This window comes from Neovison vison, chromosome 3, assembly GCF_020171115.1.
Source record: "Neovison vison isolate M4711 chromosome 3, ASM_NN_V1, whole genome shotgun sequence".
In the NCBI taxonomy this organism is placed as follows: Eukaryota; Metazoa; Chordata; class Mammalia; order Carnivora; family Mustelidae; genus Neogale; species Neogale vison.
Window position 1 is genome coordinate 74,116,247 of NC_058093.1, and position 12,120 is coordinate 74,128,366.

The window sequence follows — 12,120 nt, forward strand, 5'->3', positions numbered from 1 at the left end:
ACTTTAAGAAATCTGGTATACATTTCCTCTAAATATGTTTACTGACATCACCACAGCTTTCTGGCTTTCATTCCTCCAGTTGGGCTGCCTTTTGTACTCAGCAGGGCACATCTGTTATCCCGTTTTCCCTTTGGTGTTTACCAGGGACTCCCCTCCATATCTCTCTCTCTTTGTCTCTCTTCCCACTTCTTCCCACCCTCCATTCCCTTTTTTAACTCCTCCAAAAGGTTTAGTAGGTACAGTATAAAGAACTATTTCCAGCAATGTGAAGATGCTCAAGACCGATGCTAAAAGGTTACATATTTCTTAATTGTATTGTGCAGGTATATATTCTTTTTTTTTTTTTTTTAAGATTTTATTTATTTATTTGACAGACAGAGATCACAAGTAGGCAGAGAAACAGGCAGAGAGAGAGGAGGAAGCAGGCTCCCTGCTGAGCAGAGAGCCCAATACGGGGCTTGATCCCAAAACCCTGGGATCATGACCCGAGCTGAAGGCAGAGGCTTTAACCCACTGAGCCACCCAGGCACCCCCGTGCAGGTATATATTCTAAGTAAATTTTTCTGTTTGTTTTTCACATATGACAGAATTGTGTTAAAATCTCCCACCACAGGGGCGCCTGGGTGGCTCAGTGGGTTAAAGCCTCTGCCTTCAGCTCAGGTCATGATCCCAGGGTCCTGGGATCAAGCCCCATATCAGGCTCTCGAGCCTGCTTACTCCTCTCTCTCTCTGCCTGCCTCTCTGCCTACTTGTGATCTCTGTCAAATAAATAAATAAAATCTTTAAAAATAAAATAAAATAAAACTTCCCACCACAATGATGTATTTATCAATTTCTCCTTCTAGTTTTATCAATTTTGCTTTATAAATTTTAAAGTACCTATTATTAGGTGCCTACAGTTTATGATTGCTATCTTTCTGGTGGAGTGACCCATTTATCACTAAGAAATACTTTTATAAAACTAATGACTTTGACTTTAAGTGTATTTTACATGATATTACTCTAATTAAACTATCTTTTTAAAATCCAGGCTCTTGGGCGCCTGGGTGGCTCAGTGGGTTAAGCCGCTGCCTTCGGCTCAGGTCATGATCTTGGGGTCCTGAGATCGAGTCTTGCATCGGGCTCTCTGCTCAGCAGGGAGCCTGTTTCCCTCTCTCTCTCTCTGCCTGCCTCTCTGCCTACTTGTGATCTCTCTCTGTCAAATAAATAAAATCTTTAAAAAAAAAAAAAATCCAGGCTCTTATGTTCAACTTTTCTGTATTTAAATTGTATTCTTGTATGCAGCATAAAGTTAGGTTTCTTTTTTAGTCTAAAAATCTTTCTTAGTTTGAATGTTTAATATATTTATATTTTAGGTGATTACTATCTATTTGGAATTAAATCTATTTCTATATTTTTTTTCTCTCCTCTCTAGCCTCCTTTGCATTAATCCAGTAATTTTTTTTAATTGTTTCATTCCCCACTCCCTTCCATTTCTTTTTCACACTCTTCGTTAACTTCCTGAGGCAAAGTTTTGACACTTTAAATGTCTATAAATATTTTTGCACTATTCTTATTCTTTATTGTTGATTTGAGTGGACAAAGAATTCTAGGTTGGAAAATTTCTCTTCAGAATATTCAAAGCATTATTAGTCCATCGTTCCTTAAGTTCCAATATTTCCATTAAGAAGATGATAGCTATTCTAAAACCTCATTTGTAAAAATATAATCTCTATTTTCTGTCTGGCTGTTAGTGTTTTCTTTTTTTGAATCCAGTTTTTTTCTGGGTATTTGGTGGGCTAGTTCAGTCTGGAAAATTTAAGTCCTTAAGATTTGAAACATCTTTAGATTTGTTGATGGTTTTCCTCCCTCATATTTTTCTCTATTCTCTCTCTCTCTCCCTCTCTCTTTTTTTGGGGGATGGGCATGGAATTCTCTTTATTTGAGTATTGAGCTCCCAGAATTCACTGGTTCTCTAATTTTCTTATCTTTTCTCATATTTCTTCATTTTAAATCTTTGTGCCTGGCTTCTGGAAGATTTCCTCAGCTGTATTTTTAAGCCCTTCTATTGATTTTTTTATATCTTGATTTCTCAACCATACCTTTCTTGTTTTGTGGATATAATATCTTCTCTTACCACTCTAAGGATGTTTTCTCTTCCTTGTACAATCTCTAATTTCTTCATGTTGCTTCCTTTCTTCTTGCTTGTTGGTCTTTCATGTTAGAGCTTTTCCTTAAATATCTGGTGATCCTTGGTTACTTTTATTTAAGAGTGAGTGCCCGGAGAGCTGATTTGGAATCTAAAGCGAAGACTTAAGACAGAAACAGTTCAGTTCCTTGAGGAAGACTGCCCTCTCTATCATAGCAACATCTTTAGTTTTTTTTTCTGTTGGTCAGGACAGATTTTATAGAGAACAGTCTCCCAAGCTTCTACCTGAAGGCTTTTGGCAGGGCTACCATTGCTTCTTACCTACTAAATAACTTAAATGACTTCTTAACTTTTCAAGACATAATACCTTTTTCCTCTTTTGTCCCTTTTTATATTATTGCTGCATGTAAACAACACTATATTGAAAGTAAAAGCTGTAAATAAATTAAAAAAAAAAGTCCACAAAGGCTTTCACATTGGCCTTCCTCTGAAATTTGGGCAGATTAGTATTTTACTGTTAGATGATTCAACCCAAGGATAGTATTTGATGGCTATCATTTGAATATTATGGCTTGATGGCTTGTCAAGTTTGGGTATCAATTTTGGAAGACTAAAGTAGATACAATATGCCTTATGTACACTGGACATATAAAAGACCACTGTCTCCCTCCTGGGATAGAACAGAGGCTGGGGCAGAAGGGGAGGTGAAGACTGTTATCTGGAGCCAAGTTACGAAGTTCAGATGGGGCGTGGCTCTATGGCTAGACCAAGATACAAAGTCCAGGAGGTTCTGAACCTGGTGAATCCTAGCAAGGTTGGGCAGAGGCAGTGCCTGTGTACACATAGGGCAGCAGCTGCATAGCTTTTTATATGGCTTCAGAGACTTTGGATAGCTGTCTGAAAGCCCAAGGCTCTTCAGTCTTTGATTTTTATTTGACCTTACTTAGGACTCACCTTTTAGGTTGTCCCTGATCCCCAAACCACCTTTCCGCTTAGGGTTCCTGCCAGAGCATGATTGCTTCCAGCACGTGTTGCTTACTTCCTGACCTGATGTCATTTTGCCTGATGTCATTTTGCAGGGGATTCCTAACACTCCTCTATTCTTGTGGCCCTGCCAGGGCTTGAGTCTTTGCCTTACTGTACTCTGAAGTATCCCCAATATCCTCATCTTTGGATTTGAATGCATCACCTGCTAGCTACTGGCCCTGCCTCCTAGCTGCTACTCTGTATTACCCCTCTGCCCAGCTTCCCAGATCAGAGCCAGGTGGGTTCTTTTCCTGCAGTGAGGAGTGACATCTTTGTCCATTCTGGGATTGCTGCAGGTGGAAGCTGTCCTTGAATGCTAAATTGTGCTCAATGAATTTTCCTCACCAAACGTTGTTATAAATGGTGGTTAGGAGCTCTAGTTATACTCTATTACAGTTAGCACATAGCCTGGGCTCCATCATTTCTAAAACAGAATTTTTAAGGAAAAGAGCTTTCAAGTTCCAGGAGATAGATTTGAAAAACCAACTTTTTGGCACGAGTCCCATTGATAAGTTGGGGGCTGTCTTGTAACAATGTGCAAAGGAGGAAAAATGTTGTCATCAATATTCATTATGTTCCCACTTGGGTATCACGCTATTGGGACTGCTGGATCTATGGGCCTCTGCTGGGCCCATTTTTGTAAGTTATAATAAGGCCACCTTACAAATGGCCCTGTGTGCATCAGCACACTGTAGAACTTTTCCCTGACACATCTCGTGTTATACTAATGGGGAGGATTAAGGCAAGAAGTTGTTCCTAGTCTGAGAAAGTGCAGTTTTAATTTGAATGTGGCTTTCCTAGAGCAGGTTCTTTTAATCACTGAGCCTGCACTAATTTGTGTTACTCTTCTGGGTCCTGGGGCACTCATGGAACTTTTAAAAAAATTAGCACTTTCTATCAGTTCAGGTTTTCTTTCAAGTGAGGCACTTTTAGAACAATGTGACGCATAGCGATTTTCAAAAGATGAAAGCAGTGTGTTTGAATGGGAGTCTTACCACTAATTGCCTGAACTAATTATACATAAAGGGCCAAGCCATTAGTGTTAATAAGAAGTGACTTCAGAAAGTACGGTTTGACCCAGGGACTGAATAACTGTTGCAAACAGTCATCAGTGAGGTGGTATTCATTGCGTAGAACATCTTTAGCTGGAAATTATTCATATCCGTTCAAATTGGGTTTTCCCTAAGTTGTTACTCTTACACTTGGTTATTTCCTTGTTGTTGAAAATGCATACCCTTTTGAATGTGGAAGCTGAACTAGACTAGCTTACGAGGAAGTTCTTTATATAAATAAATGTGTACTCTGTGAACATGGATCTTCTTGATTGCTCCTTTTCAGGCCCTTCCCCACCCCCCACTTGAAATGTCTGTGCTCCCAGGACTCTATCCTGGGTCTTCTCTGTCTATACTCCTTCCCTGTGTGACCTCATCATGTTCTGACTCTGTGCTCGCCAATTGCCCATATTTATCTAGACCAGGTATCTTCTGGATTCCAGATACGTATTTTCATGGGGATATCGTGTAGGAATTACAGAGTTGTGCAGGCGCAGAACAGAACTGAGACCTCTCCCAAATCTGCCCTCTCCCACCTACCCTGGCCTTTCAACATGGGAAGTGATCCAACAAAACTCCATGTACCACTGGTTCTCTCTCCACCATTTCTGTCTATCCCCGTCACCCGCCCTTCCATGTCCCTGTTGTCTCCTAGGACTATAGCAAGAGCCTTGTAACTGGTCTCCCAAATCCAGCTTGCCTCCTTCCAGATGATACACAGCTGCTGGTATTAAGGTACAGATGTGATCAGGTCGCTATCTGCTCTGAAGTGTGAAGTCATTACCCACTGTAAAGGGCAGCGTCCTTCCCTGGTATGGGCATTTGATCTTGCGTGCTCTTCATCTCTGATTCATAACAGCTTGGAGTTGCTGGCCGTCCTTCAGGTGCTTGAATTCATCTAGATCCTTCCCTGTGCAAGGCCTTTGTGCAGGTGGCTCCCCGGGCCTGGGATGCTGTTCCTTTTATGCTCTGCCTGGTTACTGCCTACTTGCCCTTCTAGTTTTAGCTTCAGTATAATGTTCCAGTGACGCTCCCAAAAGCCCTCCCCAGTTGGTTAGATTCCCCTATTAAGTCTGCCAGCAGCATCCTGTATTTCCTAACACTCATCATAATTATAATTAAATGAGTATTTGTATAATTACTATTTTGATGCCTGATTATCCTACTAGCCTGTAAACTCCCTGAGAGCAGGGACCATGCCTGTCTGGCTCACCATTCTCTCCCTGGTGCCTTTCATAACAAATATTTGCCAAATGAATGTATAATGAGTGCTGTCAGGCAGAAGCGGTGGCATATGTTATGTGTATTTGTACTTATGTTTGAATAGGGGGGTATCTGATGTTCTAGGGCTCGAACACTTCCCACTCCATAATGAGCAATACTGTGAAAGCCTTATTTAGATCTTGTTAACTGTTCAGATGTTGCATGCTCTTTCCCCCTTTGTGCTGGAAGTAGACTGTATTGGTCAGGGTTTTGCCAGAGAAATAGAACCAGCAGGAGAGAAAAAGACGTATTGCAGGAATGGGCTAATGCAACCGAGGGGGGTTCAAGGCAAGTATGCAATGCACAGGGCAGGAGGTCAGCAAAGGCGGGCTGGAACTCACGGACATAGGGAGGGCCCCAGCTGCTGCTCACAGGTGGGATTTCTTCTTCAGGGAAGCCTCAGTTACACTTTCCAGGTCTTTTGATTGACTGAAGCAGGCCCACCCAGATTCTCTAGGATAATCTCCCATGCTTAAAGCCAACTGCTTATGTACTTCAATTACATCTCCCGAATGCCTTCACAGCGACCCCCAGATTAGTGTTTGTTTGAATAAATGGAGACTGTAGCCTGTACCTAAGTTGGCACATGAAGTTGACCCATCAGAGTAACCTTTGATACAAAATTTGTATCAGTTTGTAAAAACAAAGTGAACCTTAAAAAAAAACAACGTGGCACTTCTGGAATTGAGAATGGTAATTAAATACTTATTCGGTGGGCTTATCAGCTATGGAGATAATGGCCATTCTAAAGAGGTTTTTGCCTCTTCCGCTGAAGTCTGCCAAATAACCTAATTACTCTGTTATTCAAAACAAATATGTGACTTCTTCAAATGTGAATCAGTAATAAACTTCTAGGAAGATTGGCTTTTATGTGTAGTGCTGTTAATAAATGGACGACAGAGTCTTCCATGGGTACCTTTTGATTTATTAACCCAGCAAACATTTCCTGGGCACAGAGATGGGCATAGAGACACAAGGTGAAGCAGAATTCTACCCTGTATTTTGAGGTTTTGCAGTGGATTTAAGTGAACAAAAAAGTAAAAGAATTGCAGGCCTGCAGTTTAGTATAGAATGTGTAGTACAGAATGGGAGGGAGACATGGTTTGGTGGCAGGGACTGAAGTACCCTGAGCCCCTAGCTTGGGGACACAGCTTATTCTTCAGAGAGTGAAGAGGGTCTCTGTTGGAGAGTGCCAAATAGGTTCTTCTAGAACCTAGGAAGAGACATCCGAGGTGGAAGGTGAAGCAAGGGGAAGAGAGGGTTAATAGCAGGAGTCTGAACTAGAGGCTGGATTCCTGCATGAACAGAGTTTATCAGGTGAGTGAGGGACAGAGGATGTGAAGATGAGACTTTGAGGGTAGTGCTTCAAAGATGGGGACTGTAACAAGACCAGTCGTGGCGGTTGTGGGACCAGAGGAGGAATGGGTGTGTAGTTCTGAGGCAAGTTAAAGGACAGAAAGGAACACCACTTACTGAGCTTCTGTGCTGGGTCTACTGCATTGACACACATTGTCTTGTGTCAGCTGAGATGCCAGTGTGACTTCTCTCCTATATGAGATCACCCAAAGAGTATCCTGAGCCAAGGGAAAAGTTTGAGGAAGATGCTTCGTATTGAATATTGTTTTTTAGGTGTTTGGTCTTTTTATAAAGGATAATATAGGTACTTCATTTTGAAAATTATCCGACATTTGATTCTAAGAGGATGTCTGTTTATAATTAAAAACGAATGGTAGCTAGTTACTATTGGGAAAGAAAAAAAAAAGGACTAACATTCATCAGTGATTTCTGTGTATTGTCTAACAACCCCCAAAGCAAATTGAAAAAGCAGAGTTTTTTGACCTCCAACATACCTCTTGATACATGAAATTGTATTCACTAAACCTGCTTTCCAAAAAGGCAAGTGCAAGGGGCTCTCACTATCTAACCTGGGAAAATTGCAGCATCAAAAGCAATGATGTTAGTAATGTATGATAAACCATCAGATGAAATAAGATTTGGTGACTCTGTATTGATCAATAGATACATGGGAATGGGGGAGGGAAAGTTCTTCCTTATAGAAGAATGCCAACAAATAAATATAGAAAAAGGAAAGAAAATACAAAAATCACCACTTGGCAAACATCGCAGTGATGGTTGATGACTACAGGAGTTGTCTATGGGTGGGTGGATGTTTGATGAAGAACAAGGTATTGGCATAGTCTTACGGTATTTTTCCACTCATTATTCCAGAGGAAGAAATGGTGACTTTATGGTGAAGACTGGTGGATACAAACCTGTCCAGGAGATCAAGGTTAGCACCATTGGTGATGGGATGATCTGACATTCTGTGTGTCTTTTGGTGTCGGGTCTTCTTGCTAGGAATACACGGTCCAAATATGGGCACAAGAAAACATCAGATGAACCCAAATTAGGGTGACAAGAGAAAGTCAAAGTCACAAGAGAAAATCAAAAGTTCTGATTCTTTAAAATTGTCAAGGATGAGAGAGACAGGTAAAGACTGAGGAACTGTTCCACACTGCAGGAGACTTGTGATTGTCATGTAAATGTGTCTTTGTTTGGAGAAATGCATATTGGAATACACAGGAGTATAGGGGCTCTGTAACCACAATTTACTCTCACGTGGTCCAGAAAAAATACTGAAGACCAAACAATTGGTTATCTAGGCCAAGGGGGAACTAGAGTTTTTTTTACTACTCCCACAACTTTTTTTGTGTGCCTGAAATTATTGTAAAATTGATTATCTTAAAAAGTTAATGAAACTCCAGGAAAGACCAAGGAACTGTTCTAGATGGAAGGCGACTAAGAAACGTAGTAAATAAAATGAATGATCTGCAACAGATCCTTTTGCTGCAAAGGAAATCATCGGGGTAGCTGGCCAAATTTCAGGAGGGTTTTTAGGTGACGGGTGAGTGTTCTTTGTCCTGTTCTGTCAATTTACCTATAAGTTTCAAATTACTTTGAAATAGAGTGTTTTGTTGTTGTTGTTGTTTTTAAAGTGCAAGTCCTTTTCTGAAATCCAAACTCACTTTACTTTCCTTTTTCTTTGATCAGAATAGGATAGGATTTGTTCCTGCTGTCAGAGAACAACCAGGCTGTGCTTTTAATGAGGAGATTAAAGAATGTTAAAAATGTTAAGGGGCGCCTGGGAGGCTCAGGGGGTTAAAGCCTCTGCCTTCAGTTCAGGTCATGATCCCAGGGTCCTGGGATTGAGCCCCGCATCTGGCTCTCTGCTTGTCGGGGAGGCTGTTTCCTCCTCTCTCTCTGCTTGCCTCTCTGCCTACCTGTGATCTCTGTCTGTCAAATAAATAAATAAAATCTTAAAAAAAAAAGAATGTTAAAAATTTTAAGAGCAGGAACATGCCCAAGTGATGGATCTGACAAGTCAGCCTCTTGATTCTTTGCCCTGAAATGTAAATCCAGGGTAGTGGTATCTGCTGGTCTGTCTTACAAGGTGGGTCCTTGGTAGGGCAAAATGAGACAAATATGTAAAGATCCTTAAAAAAAGAGAGAGTACTAATGAAATATAATCTGTTATTGAGCAAATGATATGTTGAGATGTGTGTTCTGATTTCTGATATCTTACTACTACTCATAGAAGTGTTCTGGTTTGTTAATAGGACTGCCTTTCCCTGTGTTTCTCTTTCTTCCTCTTTTGCTTCTGGAAAATCTCCACACTCACTTGTGGCTCCTCCTTATCCCTGCTTCTCTTTCAACTTCCTCTTTAACTGGCTCTTCTTTCCTTTCTAAATTTGTTCCTCTTGTACAAATTCCTTACTTGTATCTTTTATTCTTTTTTTTTTCCCTAAGGATTTTATTTATTTATTTGACAGAGAAGGACACAGCGAGAGAGAGAACACAAGCAGGGGGTAGTGGGAGAGGGAGAAGCAGGCTTCCCATGGAACAGGGAGCCCAATGTGGGCTCAATCCCAGGACCCTGGGATCATGACCTGAGCTGAAGGCAGACACTTAATGACTGAGCCACCCAGGCATCCCTGTATCTTTTATTCTTGCCTGTCTCTTATTCTCCTCTCCCCCTTTTGTAGTCTTGTTTCCCTGCCCTTTTTGTTGTAGCTTCAAGAATTCTAAATATAGGGGCACCTAGGTGGCTCAGTCATTAAGTGTCTGCCTTTGGCTCAGGTGATCCCAGGGTCCTGGGATTGAGCCCCACATTGAGCTCCCTGGTCAGCGGGAAGCCTGCTTCTCCCTCTTCCACTCCCCCTGTGTGTGTTCTCTGTCCCGCTGTGTCTCTCTCTGTCAAATAAATAAATAAAATCTTAAAAAAAAATTCTAGCTATAATGTTTCCACTTGCCTGTATTCAAGAGGAAGGCCAATCTGAATTAAATTCTTAGCCATAGACTATTGGTAACAAACAAACTTGTATTAATAGCTACTGTTTATTGAATGCATACTATAGGTCGAGGACTGTTGGTTGCAGTATCCATAGTCACATTTAATCCTCACAACATTTTGAAGTAGGTATTTTCATTCCCACTTTGCAGAATAGCAAAGTGAAGCACAGATGTTGAACCATTTACCCAAAATAAAAAATGTAAGTGGTAAAGCCAAGCTTCAAAACCCGAGTGAATTTCAGAACTTGGGATGCTTCCCACCTACTGTGTCGCCCAAGGACATTGACTCCATTCTAGTTGGGTTCTACAGTTAGTGCCCAGGTCAAGGGCACTATTTAGATGAGTATCTGAAAGGAGCCAGGGATAACAATCTAGTACTGTTGATTACACTAGCGTCGAGGAGAGGCGAAGCTGAGTTACATGTCAGTGTCTGAATGGCTGGTTCTTGGCAAAGAGTTATTTATAATCAGTGCATGTTGCCGCTGAAAGCTATCCCATTGGACCCCCTTTCCAGCAAGACTCTCCTTTCGGAATGTAACAGGAACTAATTACGTGCTATTAAATCTAAGACCCATTTCATATTCCATTTCCAGTGGTAAACCTCACATGTCAGAAGCAATTAGTGACATTGTGACATGTCATCTTCAATATGCTGAGCTCGGATAGTTTTAAGTAACTGTCACCACGGTGCTATACGAGCAATGCGATTTTAAGGCAACAGATTCTGGAGAATTTGTTGTTGTCCTGACTGGTGTCCTGAAGGTTTCAGCAATGTGAGAAGCCAGTTAATTCTGACAGTTTTCAGATTTGGAGCGTTCACGAAAGGGGCTGGAGTGCTGGGAAGGGGACAAAGTCACGTTGCCTCGGTCTGCGAGCTGGTTGGTCTCAGGGCCTCTGTTCTCACATGGTTCTGGTGGAATGACTGCTTTGTGCCAGTGGCACCTGGGCGTGCACGGAACCAAACGCCAGGATGTGAAAACAGGCCTGGCTAAGGTGTGAGAAACCAAGTTCTGGTGGGCTAATTCTCTACCCGAGATTAATGGGAAGTAAATCTTCCACCTTTTTTTTTTTTTTTTTTAAAGCCATAAAATGAACACACTCCTAATTGGAATTTGAAATTCTTGCTGGTAAAATGTATCTCACAGGTAGATGTCCTGATTCTATATTTATAAGGAAAAATGTGAAATTCAAATTATTTTTCTTCTGGAAGGAAAGTACGCCGCAGAAGTGTCGTCACTGTGTACAAAGGCTGCTTGTGGGTTGCTGACATTAGGATTATCTCCTGAAGTGGCATCTTCCTGTGGGGTTTGGATTTTTACCATGTTGCTGAGACGCTGCATGGGAAACTGCGGTGACTGGAGGCTGCTAGCGTGTGGCTGAGCAGTGAAAGCATCTGAAAAAATGTTGCCCTCGTGGGATAACTGGACCGTGTCCATTAAGCCAGGTTCTGCCCCAGAATGCCGGCTCCGTTCCAGGCTTAGCTCCGAGGTAATTGACTCTTAAGCTCACTGAAGCTGCTCCACAACTCTCTGTGGTAAAGAACCTTTTTGTTTCCCCCTCCATTCAGGGGCTTGGCTCTTTCAACCAGACTGTTCGTATCGACTCTAACCACTGCAGAACAGTCTGGAAATCCCAACCGTGCACAGCTAGGAGATGGCCACTTAGCATTCGCCTTAAAAAAAGAGAAAAGGGGCGCCTGGGTGGTGCCGTCGATGAAGCATCTGACCCTTGATTTTGGCTCAGGTCATGTTCTCAGGGTTGCGGGATTGAGCCCTGCGTCAGGCTTGCGGGGCATTGGCTGGCTCTGGGTGGGCATGGTGTTGTCAATTATTTTAGCTTGGGGTGGAAACACTGCTAGGTTTTAAATACCTGATAAACACGCAGGACTGCTCCAAGGAGTGCATTGTAAAGTAAACATACAGCCCTTTGATAAATGAGTGTGTCATTACTGAGTGAAACCGGAAGAAAACAATCTGCAAGGGGAAATGAAGCTATGAACATGACTTTCGGGACATATAAGTTAAATTATAAGATTATTTGGTCCTACACCACTTTCAGGGGTGTGTGTGTGTGTGTGTGTATAAAAGAGAGAGAGAGATAGAGAGAAATTTTTCACTTGTCTTTCCCAAGTAATAAGCTTCTAAATATCTTCACAATGATATTGGCTAATGCTCAGTTTAGGAATAAAAGTTAGCCATGTCTATCCGTCAAGTACAGTCTGTTTCTGTGGAGATGTGGATTGTAAAGGTGTGGCTTTGATGAGCGTAAGCAACCCTCACAGGCTCCCTGACTGAGTCCGCC

The 12,120-nt window shown here is 41.7% G+C and overlaps 1 protein-coding gene across 9 annotated transcripts in view; it reads left to right on the top strand.

The window, feature by feature from the left end:
* OSBPL6 (oxysterol binding protein like 6) overlaps window positions 1-12,120 on the top strand; it is a 208,881-nt gene that overhangs the window by 26,997 nt on the left and 169,764 nt on the right. For all 9 annotated transcript variants that reach the window (XM_044242411.1, XM_044242410.1, XM_044242414.1 and 6 more), the window contains exon 2: window positions 7,699-7,759. The gene's annotated coding sequence lies outside the window, so the exon portion shown is untranslated. The remainder of the gene's footprint in view (window positions 1-7,698; window positions 7,760-12,120) is intronic.